The sequence below is a fragment of the Erinaceus europaeus genome, chromosome 4, assembly GCF_950295315.1.
Source record: "Erinaceus europaeus chromosome 4, mEriEur2.1, whole genome shotgun sequence".
NCBI classification, from domain to species: Eukaryota; Metazoa; Chordata; class Mammalia; order Eulipotyphla; family Erinaceidae; genus Erinaceus; species Erinaceus europaeus.
Genome location: NC_080165.1, coordinates 64,362,378 through 64,380,783, shown reverse-complemented (window position 1 = coordinate 64,380,783; position 18,406 = coordinate 64,362,378). Strand labels below are relative to the sequence as shown.

At 43.3% G+C, this 18,406-nt stretch overlaps 1 protein-coding gene across 2 annotated transcripts in view; it reads left to right on the top strand.

Annotated features, from left to right (window-relative positions):
* Window positions 1–18,406, top strand: part of LRFN2 (leucine rich repeat and fibronectin type III domain containing 2) — a 240,114-nt gene that overhangs the window by 97,308 nt on the left and 124,400 nt on the right. The gene's annotated exons all lie outside the window — the stretch shown is intronic.

The window sequence follows — 18,406 nt, the reverse complement described above, 5'->3', positions numbered from 1 at the left end:
AGAACTCTGGTTGTGGGAATGGTGTGGAATAGTACCCTTGTTAACATGTAATTTTTGTAAATCAATATTAAATCACAAATAAAAAGAGAGATGGGAGAGAGAAAAAGAGAGAGAGAAGGGCATGTGCAGCACTGCTTCACCACCTGTCAAGCTTTCCCTCTGCAGGTAGGGGCCAGAGGTTTGAGCCTGGGTCCTTGTATACTCTAATGTGTATGCTTAAACAGATATGACACATCCTGTCCCCCCTTATTCATTCATTCATTCATTCATTCATTCATTCATTCATTCATTCACCAGAGTACTATTCAGCTCTGGTTCTGACTTATGATGGTACAGGAAATTGAACCTGGGACCTGGGAACCTCAATCTGTTTGCATAACCATTATACTATCTCCCCCACCCTCTCCATCTCTATTTCTCCATCCCTGTCAATTTCTCTCTGTCTTAACAAATTAAAAAATAATAAATGTTTTTAAATGAAAGTAAAAAAATATTTTAGGGGATGACATTTGGCATTATTCCAGAACTTTTTCAGACTGTTTTTTTTTTTTAAAAAAAAACTGTGTTAAAAGCACAAAATAGGACTATGCTACTTCTCTGCTTCAGATCCTTCAATGTCTCCATGCCTGTTGGTCAGTGCCCAGACTGTGAGCCTAGCTCCTACAACCTGTTCTATATGTCTGGTGGCCCTGAGCTTTCTAAACTCAGGACATTTGCACATACTGAACTTTCTCTTGAAGGTCCTTCCTTCTATCCCCCTCTATTCTTTTTCCAAGATATAGCCCAGAAATCATTTCTGGGAAGCTTTCCTTGACCTTTTCACCATCTTTTTTTTTTAATTTTTTTAATTTTTATTTATTTTTATTTATTTTTTAAATTTTATTTATTCCCTTTTGTTGCCCTTGTTGTTTTATTGTTGTAGTTATTATTGTTGTTGTCATTGTTGGATAGGACAGAGAGAAATGGAGAAGGGGGGAAGACAGAGAGGAGGAGAGAAAGATAGACACCTGCAGACCTGCTTCACCGCCTGTGAAGCGACTCCCATGCAGGTGGGGAGCCGGGGTTCGAACCGGGATCCTTATGCCGGTCCTTGTGCTTTGCGCCACCTGCGCTTAGCCCGCTGCGCTACAGCCCGACTCCCCCCTTTTCACCATCTTAATGAGGTCTATTCTTAAAATTGCAACTTTGACCCCACAGGCAACTCTTGGCATTTAGCACCCTTTTCATAGATGCTACCATTATTACATTTGTTTTCTTTCTTGCTTAGGTCCTGTCTCCTACCTCCAGAACATTTGGTCCTTGAGAACAGGCATCATTGTAGATGTTGGTCTATGATGCATAGCCAAGCACATAGTATTCATAATATGTGTGGAACTACTTAAGTCTCTCTCAAATGTTCTGCCTTGATCCCTTACTAATATAGTGAATATGGTAGTTGTACATGCAAAGAAATCATTGCAGTGCCCTGCCTCCCCAACACCCTGGCTTCTCTTGGGCACCTGATATAGGCCAGACCTCTGTGTCCTGGCAGTCAACAAGCCCTTGCCACTGTGGCCATGTGAAGCAAGTGTCTTTTACCAGCATCAGATTTTTATTTATTTGTTTGTTTATTTTTTTATTTTCGTCAGTGTTATTACTGGGGCCCAGTGAAGACCAGGTTTAGCCATTTTTTCTTTCTATTTTATTTGATAGGACAGAAAAAAACTGAGTGGAGAGATAGAGATAGAGATAGATAGAGAGAGAGAGAGAATTGAAGCTTTGCTTTCCCACTTGAAAAAAAAAAAAAAAAAAGGAAAAAATGGCCATAGAGAGCAGTGGATTCTCTGCAGTTGTGGAGAGTATGTGGGAAACCTTGCTTCTGGTTGGAAAGAATCACACAATTACAACCTTGGCCTTGGCCATACTAACCTACCCACACCTGGATCTATCTTCCTCTAACTATTAAGCCCCAATTCTCTCTTCTCTCTCTGTCCATGATTTGTTCTCTGTGCTTCATGAAGCAACTGTGATGCCTCCTCTGACATCTCTCAGGCAGCCAGGCTTGTTAAAGAATGAAGCATGGAGGTGTAGCGCCAGTGGTGTGACGGCTTTAGTGTGCAACACGTCTGAGAATGGTATGTCACACGCATGGGCTCAACACCTCTCACTGATTACTAGCTGTATGACTTGGGACAAGTTACTAACCTTCTTGCCACCCCCAATTCCTTCCAGTGGATAACAATGCCACAGTCTATCAGTGCTAAGATCTTTATTTTAACATCTCTGAAACTGGAATGCCTCCTGTAACCCATGTTTGTCAGTCTCTCTTTAGGGGATAGCAGTCCATCTTCTGAAAGGTCTTAGATTATATTAAATGTGTCTACTTCAAAGCTTGTGAAGAGCAAGTGAAGCATTATGACACACAAAACCTGCAATATACACAGTGTTACACATGAAAATGTGGTAGTACATATGTGACATTTTCTTACTACACAAGAAGTATAATTAGCATGGTCCCTGGCATGGAGTGGGTGTCCCATAAATGTTCTCACAGTTGTTAATACATGAATAAATTACTAAGGTCTGGGGATATATCACCATAGTGATGCAAAAGATTTTCATGCTTGAGGCTCCAAAGTCCCAGGTTCAGTCCTCAGCACCACCATAGGCAAGAGCAATACTCTGGTTAAAAATAAAAAAAGGTGAGTGGGGGGTAGGCACAGTGGGTCACTCAGTAGAGTACAGTATGTGCTCCTGGTCTTCACTTGTGCAGTATGGCGGGAGCTTCACCAGTGGTGAAACAGTGCTGAGTAGTGTTTCTCCCTCTCCCTCCTCTTAACCCCCCTATATATATATGTGAAAAATAATGGGCACTATGAGTCACCTGGGTATTGATTCATCTTCCTCTATTTCTGTTTTGTATATGCCTCCCTTTTTCCATTCTCCTCCTTCAAGCTAAGTGTATTGTCACCATCTTAAACATAGTCGCCAACTCTTCCTGCTACCATATTAGGCATGGACAAATCATTAAAGTGGCTACCATTCTCTGTGTCCTTGAACTTTTTTCCTTCCTTCCTTCCTTCCTTCCTTCCTTCCTTCCTTCCTTCTCTCTATTCCAGAATTTCATCACTCTGAATCAACACTTGTAAAGGAAGGACAGGGGTCAGGTGGTAGTGCAGCAGGTTACGTGCATATGGTGCAATGTGCAAGGAGCAGCACAGGAATCCCAGTTCAAGCCCCTGGCTTCCCATCTGTAGGAGGGTCATTTCACAAGTGGTGAGGCAGGGCTGCAGATGTCTATCTTTCTCTCCCCCTCTCTGTCTTCCCCTCCTCTCTCCATTTCTCTCTGTCCTATCCAGCAGCAATGACATCAACATCAACAACAATAATAACCACAGCAAAGATAAAACAAGGGCAACAGAAGGGGGAAAAATGGCTTCCAGGAGCAGTGGATTCATAGTGTAGGCACTGAGCCCTAGCAATAACCCTGGAGGCAAAAAAATTAAAAGAAAAGAAAAGAAAAAGAAGGACAGGGGTAGAGTGTGAAAGAGGCCACAGCACCAATGTATCTCCCAGTGCAGTAGGGGCTACACGCAAACCTAGGTTACACACATGGCGAAGCAAGATGACTATCCTTCTTTTTCTAGCATTTGTCCTTCTTCCGTAGCCAGTTAACAGCATCAGGTTGAGCCTGATGTGAAGTTTCGAGACCTCCTTTGAATCTGGAGAGATGACTATCCTAATGAGCTATCTTGCCTGTCCTGGTGCTACCTCCGTTCCTTTGGCACAGTGCCTCATCCATCACTGGGTGCATGCTGGTTTATATTGGATCACTCTGCTAGAATGTAAGCTCCCTGGGACAATGATTCTGGCCATCACCCATCACTGTGCTCAGACACCACCAGGCTTAGTGTCCTCATGATGTAGGTTGCAGGACTCATACACTGGTCCTAACTCACTGGCTGACTATGACTTAACACCCGCTTGTGAGATTCATAATCATGCTCTTTCTCATTGGCTACTTAGTGTACCAGACCAGGGCATTGGGTTTTGCTGGGGGTGCCACCAACTAAGAGAAGAGATGGGGCACCACACAAGCAGCAGAGGCAGACATTGGGCATTTCCAACCTTGTCTGGGCTTGATGCTGCTCTCAGTTCATCTTCACAAAATTCCTTCGAAGTAAACAAGAAAGTTGGGGTTCAAGAAGTCAAATTATGTGCTGTTTATATGTGGCTTTCAGACTTCTTTGATGCTCATTTCTCCACAGTGACTCCAAAAAATAGCACCACAAACCAGTGTTCACACACATAATCACTCATGGACACTCACCCTTTACCCTGGGTGGTGTATTTTAGTTTCTGTGCTATTTTGTTTCATTATCTTCTCTTTCACTATAGTTTTTTATGTTGCCGGGGCTTCATTGGGATGTTATGCCTAGGCATTACTGATGCTTTTAGTCCTCTCTCTCTGTCTTCCAGATAAAGGGTGAGAGACATAGAGAAAGACAGGTGAGACACTACAATGCCACCTCACCACTCAAAAGTCTCCCTTTTGTGGTGTTCCCTTAAAGTGAATGGGGGTTGAAATCTGAGTCCTCAAGCATGGTAAAGTGTATGCTTTTTCTTCTAGGTGAGCTGTCACTTGGTCTATTTTTCCTTATGTTGTAATACCAGATAGAAGTCACTATCTTAAGTTTGTATCCCACACTCTGGTAAAATCAGTCCCATGTCCCAGAGCTACTGCATGTGCTTAACACAGGCTTTCTGGACACCAAGTTTGTCCTCTTTGTAGGGAACACTCTTGCCTGGGAGGACAGGGACAGGAACACACATGTATTAAGATAGCAAGATTATTCTTGGAAAGTAAGGGGGAGGTTCCACCAGAGCTGGGGAAGGAGTTTCTGTGGGTGTGTCACTCCAAAATGGGCCCTTAAGGAAGAGAGACCACTTTGCTAGTGTGACAGAATCTTCATTCACTGAAGGAACAAGTGCATGAGTGACATAATCCCTCTCAGGGGGCCAGGAAGTGGTGTACCCAGTAGGAAGTACACATTACTGTGCTCAAGGACTTGGGTTCAAGCTCCCAGTCCCCACTTGCAAAGGAAAAGCTTCATAAGCAGTGGAATAGTGCTGGCCCCACAGGAAAGCAACAAAACAACAGTGCTTTTTCTCTCCCTCTTTCTTTCCCTACTCTTTCAGTTTCTCTCTGCCTCTGTCAACAAAAGAAAGTGGGGGGGAGAAGGAAAAAAAATAACACTGATTACAATGAATAAACAAGTAAATACTTATTCTCCCTGTGTGTGTCTGGTGTAAATTTTAAAGGTGGAGAAAATACCACACAGGGTTGCCATTATCTCTAGAAGGAAGGGATTTCAAAGACCTGGAATGAAGAGCCCTAGAGACCATCTTGTCTACCCTGTGTGTTAGTCATTCATTTTATTGTCACCAAGCCATCAGAATCAGAATGTCTGGCTTTGAGTTGTGACTTGAGGTCAAATCAGATTTAGATAGAATCTGAGACCATTTAGGCTCTGAGCATTTCATGAGGCGAAAGCATTAAGAATCCTCTAGAGGAATGGTGAAACAGACAAGTTCTAACAAAATGAGATGTCATCACCATTTTTTTTTTGCCACATGCCCTGTGCCAGGCAGTAGGCTAGGCATCTTCTCTGTCATCTCCTCAATTCCTCTTATTAGCAAGTCAGTGAGAAACATTATTCTGTACAATTTTCAGAAAGAAAAGGGTCAAGCAGGGGCTGGGGGTGGTGTACCCACTTAAGGGCACATAGTACTAAGCACAAGGACCCATGCAAGGATCCAGGTTTGAGGTCCAGTTGCCCACCTGAGGGGGCGGGTGAAAAACTTTAGAAGCAGTGAAGCAGATCTGGATGTGTCTGTCTGTCTTTCTTTCTCCCCATCTATCTCTCCCTCCTCTCTCAATTTCCCTGTGTCCTACCCAATAAAAATAAAAAATGACCACCAAGAGTGGTGGGGATCCACCACTCCTAGTGGCCAATTTTTTTTTTTTTTTTTTTTTAGTGTCAGCACTGAAACCCAGCAATAACCACCACCCCCATCCCTACCCCCAAAGTCAAGGAACTACCCAGGGACTGGGGAGGTAAATCAATGATAATGTGCCTGTTGTGAATATATGAGACCATGGAAGGGAAGCCTGGCCCCACAGTAAAGCAGTAAAGACAAAAAAATGGATAGAATTCTATAGATGGTGGAATGCTGCTTCTGTGTCTCTCCTCCTCACATGTTGTAGCAACTATGTCTCAAAATATAAAAAATAAAATTGATCTATGGAGGTAGCTAGTACTGCACATGCCTAAGGCCTTGGGTTTGATCTTGGTCACCACACAAAAAATTAGAAGGGCCAGGTGGTGGCGCAGCTAGTTGAGAGCACATATTACAGTGTGTCAGGAACTAGGTTTGAGCCCCCACATGCAGGAGGAAAGCTTTACAAATGATAAGGCAGGGCTGCAGGTGTCTCTCTGTTTCTCTTCCTCTCAATATCCCCCTGTCCTCTCAATTTCTGGCTGTCTTTATGCAATAAATGAATATAATAAAAAAATTAGAAAAATTAGAAAAAGAGAGGAGGAAAGAAAATAAAAGGAGAGGATACTATATGAGTAGTAAGAAAAAAATAAATCTCCTGGACTAAAGAGAGACCATTTGACACTGACTTTAAGAGCAAAGCCTTTATTTACTCTCTCTCCACCCCCACCTCCTCACCCCCTCCCTGCCCATAGCCATGTTGTTCCTCTTCTCTGTATCTCAACCTCTGCAAATAGAACTCATTGCAGCAAGATGGAGATTTAAATGGGTGCTGTATGTTCAGTGCTTAGCACCTGTCTCACCTGTCTTACACAGAGCAAGCCCTCATTTAAAAAAAAAAAAGTAGTAATCAAAATCCCAGTTGTATTTTACAGAAGATGAGGGAAACCCTCTTTAGATCACAAACTACATGGAGGCTGTATTTGTGTAACTCTGGAATGGTTGGATGTGTCAGCAAACATTTGTCAAGAGCTTACGTGTGCGGGATGAATCAACTCTTTTTCCATGTTATCAGTGATGCTCAACCTGAGTGGTTTCATGTGGGAATCATATCCTGAGTCCTGACACCAAATCCAGGACTCTCCCCAGCACACACATACACATACACACACACACATGCACCTCATACACATGGGCTGCACACAGGTTTTCCCACTGACACATTCTCAGATAGTTCATCACCGCCACTCTTTGTAAGTAGTAATGACACCTGATCCAATTTCGGGCTTTAGAATTTGTAAAGACAACATTCTCCTCCATGACTTAAAAAAGCTGTGAACTTTTCATTTCTGCCTTCTATCCCTGTCAGGCAAATTAGGGACAATTAGTCTCAGCTGGTATCTGAGAACGCCGAAGCTCAGGTGCCCAAATTCTTCAGGTTGGTTGCTGAAAGGGTTAAGAGTTGAAATCCTGATCTACTGATTAAAGAATTCCACCACCCCATGCTGGGCTCCTTCTCAAAGGAGGCATGGCTGTCATCCGTTTTGGAGACAATAGCATCTTAGGAGAGCTCTCTCTTCTTAGTAAACTTAAGACACCATAGCTAGACAATGGGAGAAAAGTGTACAAATTACAGAGCATATGGAGACACACCTGGGGAGGCTGGCACCTGCCCAGACACTAGGTCCTAGTCTGGAACTACATTTAGCTAGTGTTTGGGATTGCCAGTGTTGCCAGGTAAACTTAGACAGTGGTTCTGGGCTCTACTCTGATTCTAACTTCAAAATGTTAGAACACATAGAACACAAAGCAGGTCCTAATGTACTGTTTCTGGTGGTATCTTTTACAACACATCAGGGGTGGGGAGACAGCATGATAGTTATACAAAAAGAAGTTCCTGCCTGAGGCACCAAATGTCCCCAGTTCAAGCTCCAGAATCACCAAAAGCAAGAGCTGAATATATATATATATATATGTTTCATGATACAAAAGGTTGAAAGATTAATTCTGGTCAGATCTTTTGAATTTTCTTTCTTTAAGTTTCTGAATACATCTTAGCATGAAAAACAAATAGCTCTGTCTGATAGGTCTTCATGGTTGTTGGCAGTTTGCATGAGAAAGACATTGTGGTGGACTTCCATGTTCCATGAAGATCATATGCACAGATTGAAGAATATGGGGGTCTATCCTTTTTCTTTTTAATTGCCACCAAGGTTATCAATGGGGCTCAGTGCCAGCACTATGAGTCTACCACTCTTGCTGGCCTTTCCCCCCCCCCCTGTATTTTACTTAATAGGACAGAGAAAAATTGAAAGAGTAGTGGTAGACAGAGAGGGAAAGAGAAAAATAGATACCTAGAGACCTGCTTCACTACTGGTGAAGCATCCCTGCTGCAGGTGGGAAGCAGGGATTCAAACCAAGTCTTTCCACTTAGTAATATGTGCATTCAACTGGCTGAGCTACTGCCCAGCCCCCACAGGGTCTATACTTGTTCTGTGGCTCATTACTTTGTGGTTATTACTTCAAGACTGCATAGTGAGGGTATTGGAAGAAGATAAGAAGATGCTTTGCAATGTGCTCTCTTTCTATGGTGTTGTAGAAAAGGATAAAATTCCAAGAATGTTTCAGTTCCATCCAAAGACCTGCACTCTTCAGTGGCTCTTGAAGTCTGCAGAATCCTTGTTATTGAGACAGCAAACTAAAGGCACTCTGTCTCATTGAAGGGTTACTACGCCTTTTAATATCTAGGTCTCTTGGTTCCAAAATGCATACCTGTTTCTGTGAGGTGGCAGCTGGCAGACACTACTGTACTGAGATGTCCTTCTTGCAGAGACAGCTGGTTCCCTGATCCCTGTACAGAAGCATCAAATTAAGTCATGAAGGGAACATAGGACATCCCTGTTTCAGGTGAAGCCCCTCAGCTTTCACCCTCCCATGCCCACCCCCACCCCCGCCCCAGTGTCAATATAAAGGCCACCAACCCAGGCTGCTCATTGATTATCAAACAGCTCCCTGTCAATCAGAGACCCAGGAGGGGGTGTTAGATTCTCTTTCCTCTCTCCACCCAGCCTAGAGGAGGCTTTTGTGTGGCAACTTCCTGATTTCACATTTTAATTTTTCAAAAAAGGAAATAAATTCTCTCCAGCCTAGCTGTAATTGACTTTGGAGTTGTGACTTTATCATGCAAATGGTTATTTGTGGACTTTTAGAAACCTGCGTCATGGAGCGAAATTACATACTTAGAGACTTCTGAAGCCATGGATTATGGTCCCAAAAGATCCTAATGATTCTCTGGGTGCCATTAGGGTATAACGTGAAAATGCATATTTAGAGGATGATTAAAAAGCAAGCAAGCAAGCGTGGTGAAATTCCTTATGGAAGTAGTGATTAGACGCACTGTGCATTGTGAGCTTATTTTCTCTTGTTAGGGATCTCAGAGACCAGCCTCTCCTCACCCCTAACCTCGTCTGCCCCAGGGGACCCTGCTGACAGGTTATAAAGAGTGTTTTTCCATCTGCATGTGGATTATCATGAAGACATATCTCCTATTAAAATCACTCAGTTGAGCTCCATACCTTTATGTTCAATAGTTCCTCTGGGATATCTCATTGGTTCCCCAGACTCCAGCTGTCCACAGCAAGAAATTCTGGTTGTCCTCCAGTGTTCTCTGTTACAAGTGAGAAGCTGGGGTCATTGCCTGCAGTCCCTGCCAATCTCTGGTCAATCCATCATTTTGATGGTCAGTTGCACTGCCTAGTAACACTACTTCATTCCTGCACTTTTCCCTTGACCCTCCACACCAGCCTCCACACTGATCTTACAGCTCTGAGATGCTTGTCCTGCTCAATTGATTTCCCACACCACAACTCTAATCACAGCACACACATTCTATCCTCACCACATTGTGTGGGCTTTCTGAGCTTCTGAGATCATTTCCTAAATGTGTGTGTACTAGGACCCTAAAGATCTACAGGACCGGTTTTATCCACCCTCTTTGTCACTCATGCTCTTCCTTATCCTCTCCTTTGCTATCTGGAACCCATCCACAAGACCTCAAGACCTCTCAGTCCCTCAGGCTCACTCTTCTCTTTCTCTCCCCATCTAATCCTAGAACACACTGTACTCTCTGTCTAGGACATTCTGTCACTGCTTGTGTAACCATTCTTCAGTCCTGGCTCCTTTGTGAGTGTATGTCCCTTTTGGGGCCTTAATTCCCAGTTTCCTCACTCCCAACTCTTCAGGAAAGACAGGAATGGAGTAATCAGGGTCCAGCCTTAAAGTCTCCATTATGGTAGGTGGGGAAGGGATGAGGGCTTGGCTCATGCTGATGGACATGAACAGTTATTTTCTAAGGACTTGTAGCAGCAGCCCTTTCTGTTTATTTGTTTACTTTTTTTTTTAGAAGATGTGATTTTTTTCATATGAGATAGAGTTTCACATGAGGGAAATCAAAGCATCACTCTACATGTAGTACTGAGGATTAAACCAGGAACCTAGGCCATACAAGTGCAGTGCTCTGACAGTTGAGCTATTGCCCAAGTGGCTTTCAGTTTTTAAATATGTGTTCATTTATTTGTTTTAAGAGAGAAATAAAGAACTAGAGTATGGCTACAGCATATGTGGTGCTGGTGATGGGGTGGAAGCTAGGACTTCACAAATGTTAAGTCCTATTCTCTACCACTGGACAACTTTCTGGCCATGTGAATACCCCCCCAAAGGTACCAGCACACCGATGAACTCTGGCTTCTGGGGGGTATTAGCAATTGAACCTGGGCCTCAGAACTCTAATTATGAAAGTTGTTTGTTTGACTGGATAGATATTATAGTGGTTATGAAAAAAAAAAAAAAAGCTTACATGTTTAAGACTCCAAAGTCCAGGTTCAGTCCCTCACACCACTATAAGCCTAAGCTGAGCAGTGCCTCAGTAAAAGGAAAAAAAAAATTGTTATAAAATAAGATCTTTTGCATAACCACTTTGCCAGCTCCCTGACCCAGGTATCCTCTCCTGACTCATACTAAAGGTCACTTTTGCTTAGGAAACTTCTGTTCTGCCTTGAAATCCCTCCCTTCCTTCAAGTCTTTATTGAAACCCTCAGTATGGCCGATACTTCAAGGCTCCTTGTGCTAATCATATCAGCACTATCTGACCACCCCATGGTGTCTCATGTTAAAGGCTGGTCCTGATGCTCTCTGAGTTTCATCATCAGGAAAAGGGAAAGGTAGCCCCCACCTGGAGGGTTGCTGTCACATTCACAGGAATGTCTGACTTTATCTGTCCATGGTTCCAGTAGGAGGAGCCTCCCAAGCCAGGGTATGGTTATTTTTGAGAAAGCATACATGGTATAAGGAGGAGTCTACAAACCTGTAGTAGTTTTGTCCAAAATATTCTAGATTTTCTCAGGCTAAGACTTTAAGCTGATTATTTAAAGACCAATGCTTGTAGTAGAAAATCCAGAAAATGCTGGTATGTATAAAAAGTACCTGTAATCCCATCATCCTGGATAAACTCTATTAACATTTTGTGCTTTCTTCCAGTCTCCTTTAAAAAATGTCAAATATAAGGGCCAGGCAGTGGAGTACCTGGTTGAGTGCACACATTACCAAGCACAAGAACCCAGATTCAAAACCCTTTGGTCCCCACCTGCAGGGGGGAGCTTCATGAGTGGTGGAGCAGTACTACAGGTACCTCTCTTTTTCTCCCATTCTATCTCCTCCATTCTTCTCAATTTATCTCTGTCTCTATCCAATATAAATAGACCAATAAATAAATAAATACAAATTTTAAATGTCATATATTTTAGCAAACTGTGTGTATTATATATTGTGATATGTCACATGTCACACATACATACATATATGTATATAATACATACAGCTATAATGCTATTTCACATTACATTTTACGGTGTTTATTTTCTTATGTGATATACTAGCCTTTAAAGCACCATTCTTAATGATTACATATGTGTCATCTATAACTTAACTTTTAAGAACTTAAGTAATTTTTTTTCACTGTAAAACCAAACCAAACCAAACCAGAACTGTAAAAAGACAAAAACCCATAACCTCAATACATCTTCAAGGGTCACACAATCACCATCTTGGTGTCTGTCCTGTACATAAATTTTCTTTCCAAACCTATAGATATTATTTCTCATGATTGGTAGTGTCTGCCCATAGGGTTTGAGCCTCACCATTTTTCTTGCGAGCTTATAGCAACTATTCCCCAATATTGCTGAATGTTCTTGTACTGGTGACTGTTATAAATATCTACACTGTCTGAATTATTAACCCTATGCCTGAGGGTCAGATTTCTAAATTCCTTATATATATTTTGTGTGTGTGCGTGTCTTTATAAACAACACTGTGGTGAGCATCCTAGTATGAGAACCTTTGTGGAGTACCAAAATTGTATTTTTCATACATTGCTGGTATGAGAATACATAAAACAGACTATTTGTTTGTTTGCTTGTTTTGTTTTTGCCTCCAGGGTTATTGCTGGGGCTCAGTGCAGACATTATGAACCAGCTCTCCTGGCAGCCACTTCTTCCTTCCTTCCTTCCTTCCTTCCTTCCTTCCTTCCTTCCTTCCTTATTCCCTTCCTTCATTTTTTATCTTTCTTCTCCTTTCCCCCTTCTTCTTTTTCCTCATTTTATTTGATAGGACAGAGAAAAACTGAAAAGAAAAAGGGTATATAGAGAGGGAGAGAGAAAGATAGACCTACTCCTGGAGCACAGAGCTGGGTGAGGATGGCAGGACAGAAATGAGGAAGGGAAAGCAGAAACATATGACAGAGATGGCTCTGCATTCTCCCACTTATAAGACTCTGAGGACCCTGCCCTGCTGTGTCTCCCACCAGCAAGTAGTTGATGCCACATGTCTAGAGAGCCCAGTCAGGGTTAAAGATTAGGGGCTGATAGCGCTAACATTTCCAAGGGTTGCTCAGGGCCTCCTCTAAGAGGGATATATAGCATTGCTTAATATGTAATATATAGTCATTTTAATCCCTGCCACAGTTGTGAGGTAGGTGCTATTAATTTCCTATTTTATAGATGAGAAAACTGGGGCACAGAAAGGCTTGAGATCTCTTGCTCCCACAGCTGGTAGAAGGCAGAGTGGGGATCCAAGTCTGGGTGGCTGGCCCTAAATCCACCACCTTGGACCACCACACCTCAGGTCACATGGAGACTGGTCACAGACCATCCAGTGCTTAAACTTCCCATCTGCCTCCTTCTACACAGTGGGGTCACAGACACACACACACACACACACACACACACACACACACACACACACACACACACGTACTGCAACCTGAAGAGGAGCCCTTCAGAGCCCTAAATCCACTATAATTGTATTTTTTTCTCTGTCCCTTGGAAAATAAAAATTGCTGAGCACCTGCTATTTTCCCTGAAACTGTGTAGCAGAAATCTCCTGGGCTCTGACCCTGGGAGTCAGCTTTCCGCCCAAAGCACATTTTTACAGCCAAGTTATTTCTGATTCTTTAAAAGCAAAAGCAGAGGCAAAAAAAAAAAAAAAAAAAAATGTCTGGAAGGAGCAGGCTCTGTTGTAATGTAATGTCTCAGCACAAATCCCTGGCTTCTGGGCCTTCACTTGGCTCCTGTCTTGAAGGCGGGAAGGCTGGGAGCTGTATCCAGCAACTGGGGGGATGGGGTAGGGTGGAGTAGCTCAAGGTTGTAGGAGGCCCCTTGTACTTTAATTATTCCACAGACATGATAGAGAGTGGTGGGGGTGATGGGCTGTTAAAAGGAGAGGAATGCATAGCCAGAGAGAGGAATAGACAATTTATAGATCTGACTTTGAACTTGTAAGAGCCTCGCTCCTCATTCCAAGTGAGCAGCTTCCTGGAGCATCACAAAAAAATGTCCTGACTTGGGATATGTATTTAAAATCATCAAGAGGTAGGTGTGTGTGTGTGTGTGTGTGTGTGTGTGTGTGTGTGTGTGTGTGTGTCAGAGAGAGAGAAAGAGAGAGAGAGGAGAGAGAGAAGTCCTCGGGCCTGTGTTTATGTATGCCTTTATGGGTGTGTCTTTAGAAGAACCATACTATTTTTTTTTCCTTTTGCCACCATTGTTATTGCTGGGCTTTGGTGTCTGCACAATGACTCCACTGTTCCTGGCAGCAATTTTTTAATTTACCTTTTCCCTATCTTTTATGGATACAACTAGAGTTAGAGAGAAATTGAGAGGAAAGGGGGGAGATATGGAAGGAAAGGAGAGACAGACACCTACATCACTGCTTTATCACTCAAGAAGCTTTCCCTCTGCCAGTGGAAACTGGGAACTTGAACTTAATTAAGTCTTTGACCCTGGCAATGGTTGTACTCTAAAAAGATGTACCACTGCCTGACTCCCATATTGCTTTTGCTCTCTTGTATCTCTCAAGCACTAAACAAGCTGCCTACAGTGAATCAGGTCTTCAGTGCTGGGTGGATCTTTTCCCAGGGATTTTGAACAGTTTATCTCTGTAACTAGCATGAGCTGGTGTCAGAGGGGACACGTCTGTACATCTGGGAGGATGATACAGAATGCCATCTCCTGGTTGGGAATCCAGGTGGTAGTACAGTGGGTTAAGTGTACATGGCATGAAGCAGAAGAACTAGCCTAAGGATTCCAGTTCAAGACCCCAGCTCCCCACTTGCAGGAGGGGGTCACTTCACACATGGTGAAGCAAGTCTGCAGGTGTATATCTTTCTCTCCCTCTTTCTGTCTTCCCCTCCTCTCTCCATTTCTTTCTGTCCTATTCAACAACAGCAATAACAATAATAAAACAAACAAGGGCAACAAAAATGGCCTCCAGGAGCAGTCGATTCCTAGTGCAAGCACCAAGCCCCAGTTATAACCTTGGTGGCAAAAAAAAAAAAAAAAAAAAAAAAGCCATTTCCCAGAGGCTAGGGCTTTGGTTGGCTCCATCCACTAACATATTGCAGTCTTATGCACAGCTGAATGTTCATGTGGGGTTGGTAGAGTTGGCATAAATATGTGCATGGGGTATGAAAAAGATAATATGGGAGAATGAGCATCAGAAAGCTGGATAAGAGGTGGTGGGGTGGGTAAAAAGTTGGACTTTCATGTATGAAGTTCTGTGTTCAGTTCCTGGCATATCACTCTGGTGTCCTCCCTCTCTATTTCCCATCTCTCTTTCTTTCTCTAATAAGTAAATAAATAAAGTACATAATATTTAAATAAATAATGAGTACCAGGGGCCAGGTGGTAACACATCTGGTTGAGTGCACATGTTACACTGTGCAAGGCCCAGGTTCAAGTCCCCAGTCCCCACCTGCAGGGGAAAAGCTTCGCAAACGGTGAAGCATTGCTGCAAGTCTCTCTCTCCCCCCTCTTCTCTCTCTCTCTCTCCCCCTTCCCTCTTGATTTCTGGTTGTCTCTATCCAATAAATAAATAAAGATTTTTTAAAAAAGGAAAAAAAGGCAGAACAAATGCTTAATTTAAAAAAATAATAATGATGAGTATCCACAGATATTAGGGTTCAGGAAATCTACATTTGAGTGGAGTATATGCACTTGTTTACTGAGAAATGAGGAAGGACTTGTGGACAAACAACAACAGGCTGGAAGTAGAAACACCAGAGCACTATCTAGAGACATCTTCACACACATATCACATTCTCTCCCATAGGCTTCATGTTCTCAGCTCCTGGCCCTGGTGTGTCTGGATTCCATTATTAATTTTAGACCCTTCAGCCATGAAGGAAGATTAGATTCAATTATTAGGATGGACCCTAGGGTAGGAGACTGCTTGGCACAGACACTCATTACTTGTTTCTTCCATTGTGACAGACCCTTACAGTTGTCTCCCATCTCTCAAGTACAGTGAAGCCACCCACCCCCACCCCCACACCCTCAACCTAGCCAGATTTCCTTGTGTCAACATGAGATTTAGGCATACTGTCATTAGTTCACTATCCCTCTGGTCTGCTCCCCCAGTCTCCTCCCTTCCAGTCTATGCACCCCATCCCCTTAGAATTCCAACCTGAAACTCCAGTAAGTGATTCTCTCCTTCCTCAATGTCAACTCCATCTTTGGACTGCTCCTCAATTGTAGGTAAGTAAGAATGATAAATGGCTGTTGTGGACAGACTGGGAGGTGACATTTCTCTAGTCTTCTGAGAATCCCCTGTGTGCCTGCTGTTGTTGTCCTGATCCTGGTTTTTCTTTTCTTTCTTTTTTTTTTTTCTTATCATCTCTGCTTCCCAGGGAGCCCAAAGCCCATCTACAAAGGCCATGCATCAATCCTGGGGAAGACAGGAAGGTGGGGGCGAGAGGAGGGAATCTAGGGCATCTGTGCTGCAGACTCGCCTCCACACAGACATGGAAACTGAGGCATTGTCAAGCACTCAGCTTTCTCTCTGTTCTCTTTATCCTTGTCCTCGAATAAGTACCTTCTTTTCTGCTTCTCATAAGCATGATGTCACTGTAATTTCTGTGTAGCACAAAAGACTTTTTAGATGCTGGTGGGGCAATAGGTGATTCCCAGAAAAGGAGAAAATAGAGCGTTTACACGATTCCTGCAGGTAAAGAAAGAGACAGGTTTGGAGTGTGAGTAGGCTGGAGGGAAAGCTGGGAGAATGGAGATTAAGGACAAAGTTGAAAAGGCCAGGAGAGGTACTTGGAGTGGGGACTGATGAGGGAAACAGGTTGTCCTGTTTAGAAGAGAAGGAAAGGCTTTCAGGTATTATAAAGCTCTATCAGTTAATGACTTACTATAGTTCCCAGAGGTACAGGGGTCAGGTGTGAGCCATCTGACATTGCAGATGGAGACAACATAATGATTAACCGGCACTCCAAGAGCAGTCAGCAAGAAACTGAGGATCTAAAACTAATAGTCTACTTGATAAACAACTACTATGTATCAGGTGCTTTTTAGGAACCAGGCAGATGAAATCCTTGCTCATAAGAATCTTATATTCTGGGGTTAGGTGGTGGCACACCTGGTTGAGCACACTAGTTACAATGCACAAGGAACTAACTGGGTTTGAGCCCGCAGTCCTCACTTGCAGGGGGAAATCTTTGCAAGTGGAGAAGCAGTGCTGCAGGTGTCTCTCTGTCTCTCCCCTATCTAGCTTCCCCTACTCTCTTGATTTCTGGCTATCTCTATCCAACAAATAAAGGTAATAATGATAATAATAATAATATTAAAGAATCTTATATTCCAGTGAGAAAGAACAGACAATAACAGACCATTCAAAAAGATTTTTAAAATGCCTATAGAGAAGATAAAATAAGTTAGCACAAGTCTGGTGGCAAGAAAGAGGGGTAGAGAGGGGAGTCCTTTGACCTGGTGGTTAGGAGTGGTCTTTTAGAGGAGTTGATACATGGTATGTGATCTGAGAAATGAGAGGGAGACACATGAAGACAGAGGAGGAGGAGGAAGGATGGTTTGATAAGAAGGAATGATAAGTTCCAAGACATGAGGACTGGAACAAGCTGCATCCCTGTCAAGGTCAGCGTAGGGGAGGGGATGACAGGGTTGGGGCATGGGGGCAGGGATGGCAGGGACTGAGCCACTGAGGGCCTTGCAGGCTTCAGTGAGGACTGTGGCTTTTATCCCCAGTGCAACTGAGCCTCTGAAAGGTTTTAAAACAGCAGACTGACCTGACCTGATTCCGGTTTAGATCGATCCCTCCAGCTGCTCTGTGGAGGACAGGTTGGAGGCAGGCCAGAATTACAGGAAAGAGATAAGTTGGGGAATTGATGCTATGGCCCAGGTGATGATGGCAAGTGGGCCAGGTAGTAATGGCTAAGATATTGAGAAGAGATCAGAATCTGGATACATTTTGGAGGTAGGACCAATAGTGCTTAGGGATGGATGGGGATGTTTTATGTGAAGGAATGAGAGGAATCAAGAAGCTCTGGGTGTGTGAGCAATGAGACATTTCAGAGATGATAGATACTCAGAGTGGAGAGAGAGAAAAAAAAAAAGGAAAGAGAGGACTTATTGCTTTATTGATGTAAGAGGTCCAGTAGAATCCCAAGTGGGTCTGTCAAACTGGCAGCAGTATATGTAATGGGGGGGGGGAGGGGGATTCTGGGTTGATTGAAGGTAAAATTTCAAGACTCCTCTCTGAATGCAAGATACTGGGAGCCATAATTCAAATGGTAGAACACAACTTTTGTGCCTAGGATTCCTGGTCCAATCTTCAGCACTATGGCTGTGGAGTATCAGTTCTGCTGGGATCTTTATCAGGGTGGATCATACAGATCTAACCATTTGGGGGAAGGGTGATCACATAGGGCAACAGATACTACAAGGAAGACTCAGCAGCATGTGATGACCAGGAGTCTGGAAGCTATAGAGGTGACTGACCAAGGGCAGTGTGTGATGTTGATGTTGGGGGCAATTCAGGGGAACGTGAGTGCAAAACCTCAGAAAGGAGGCAAGGCTAACTG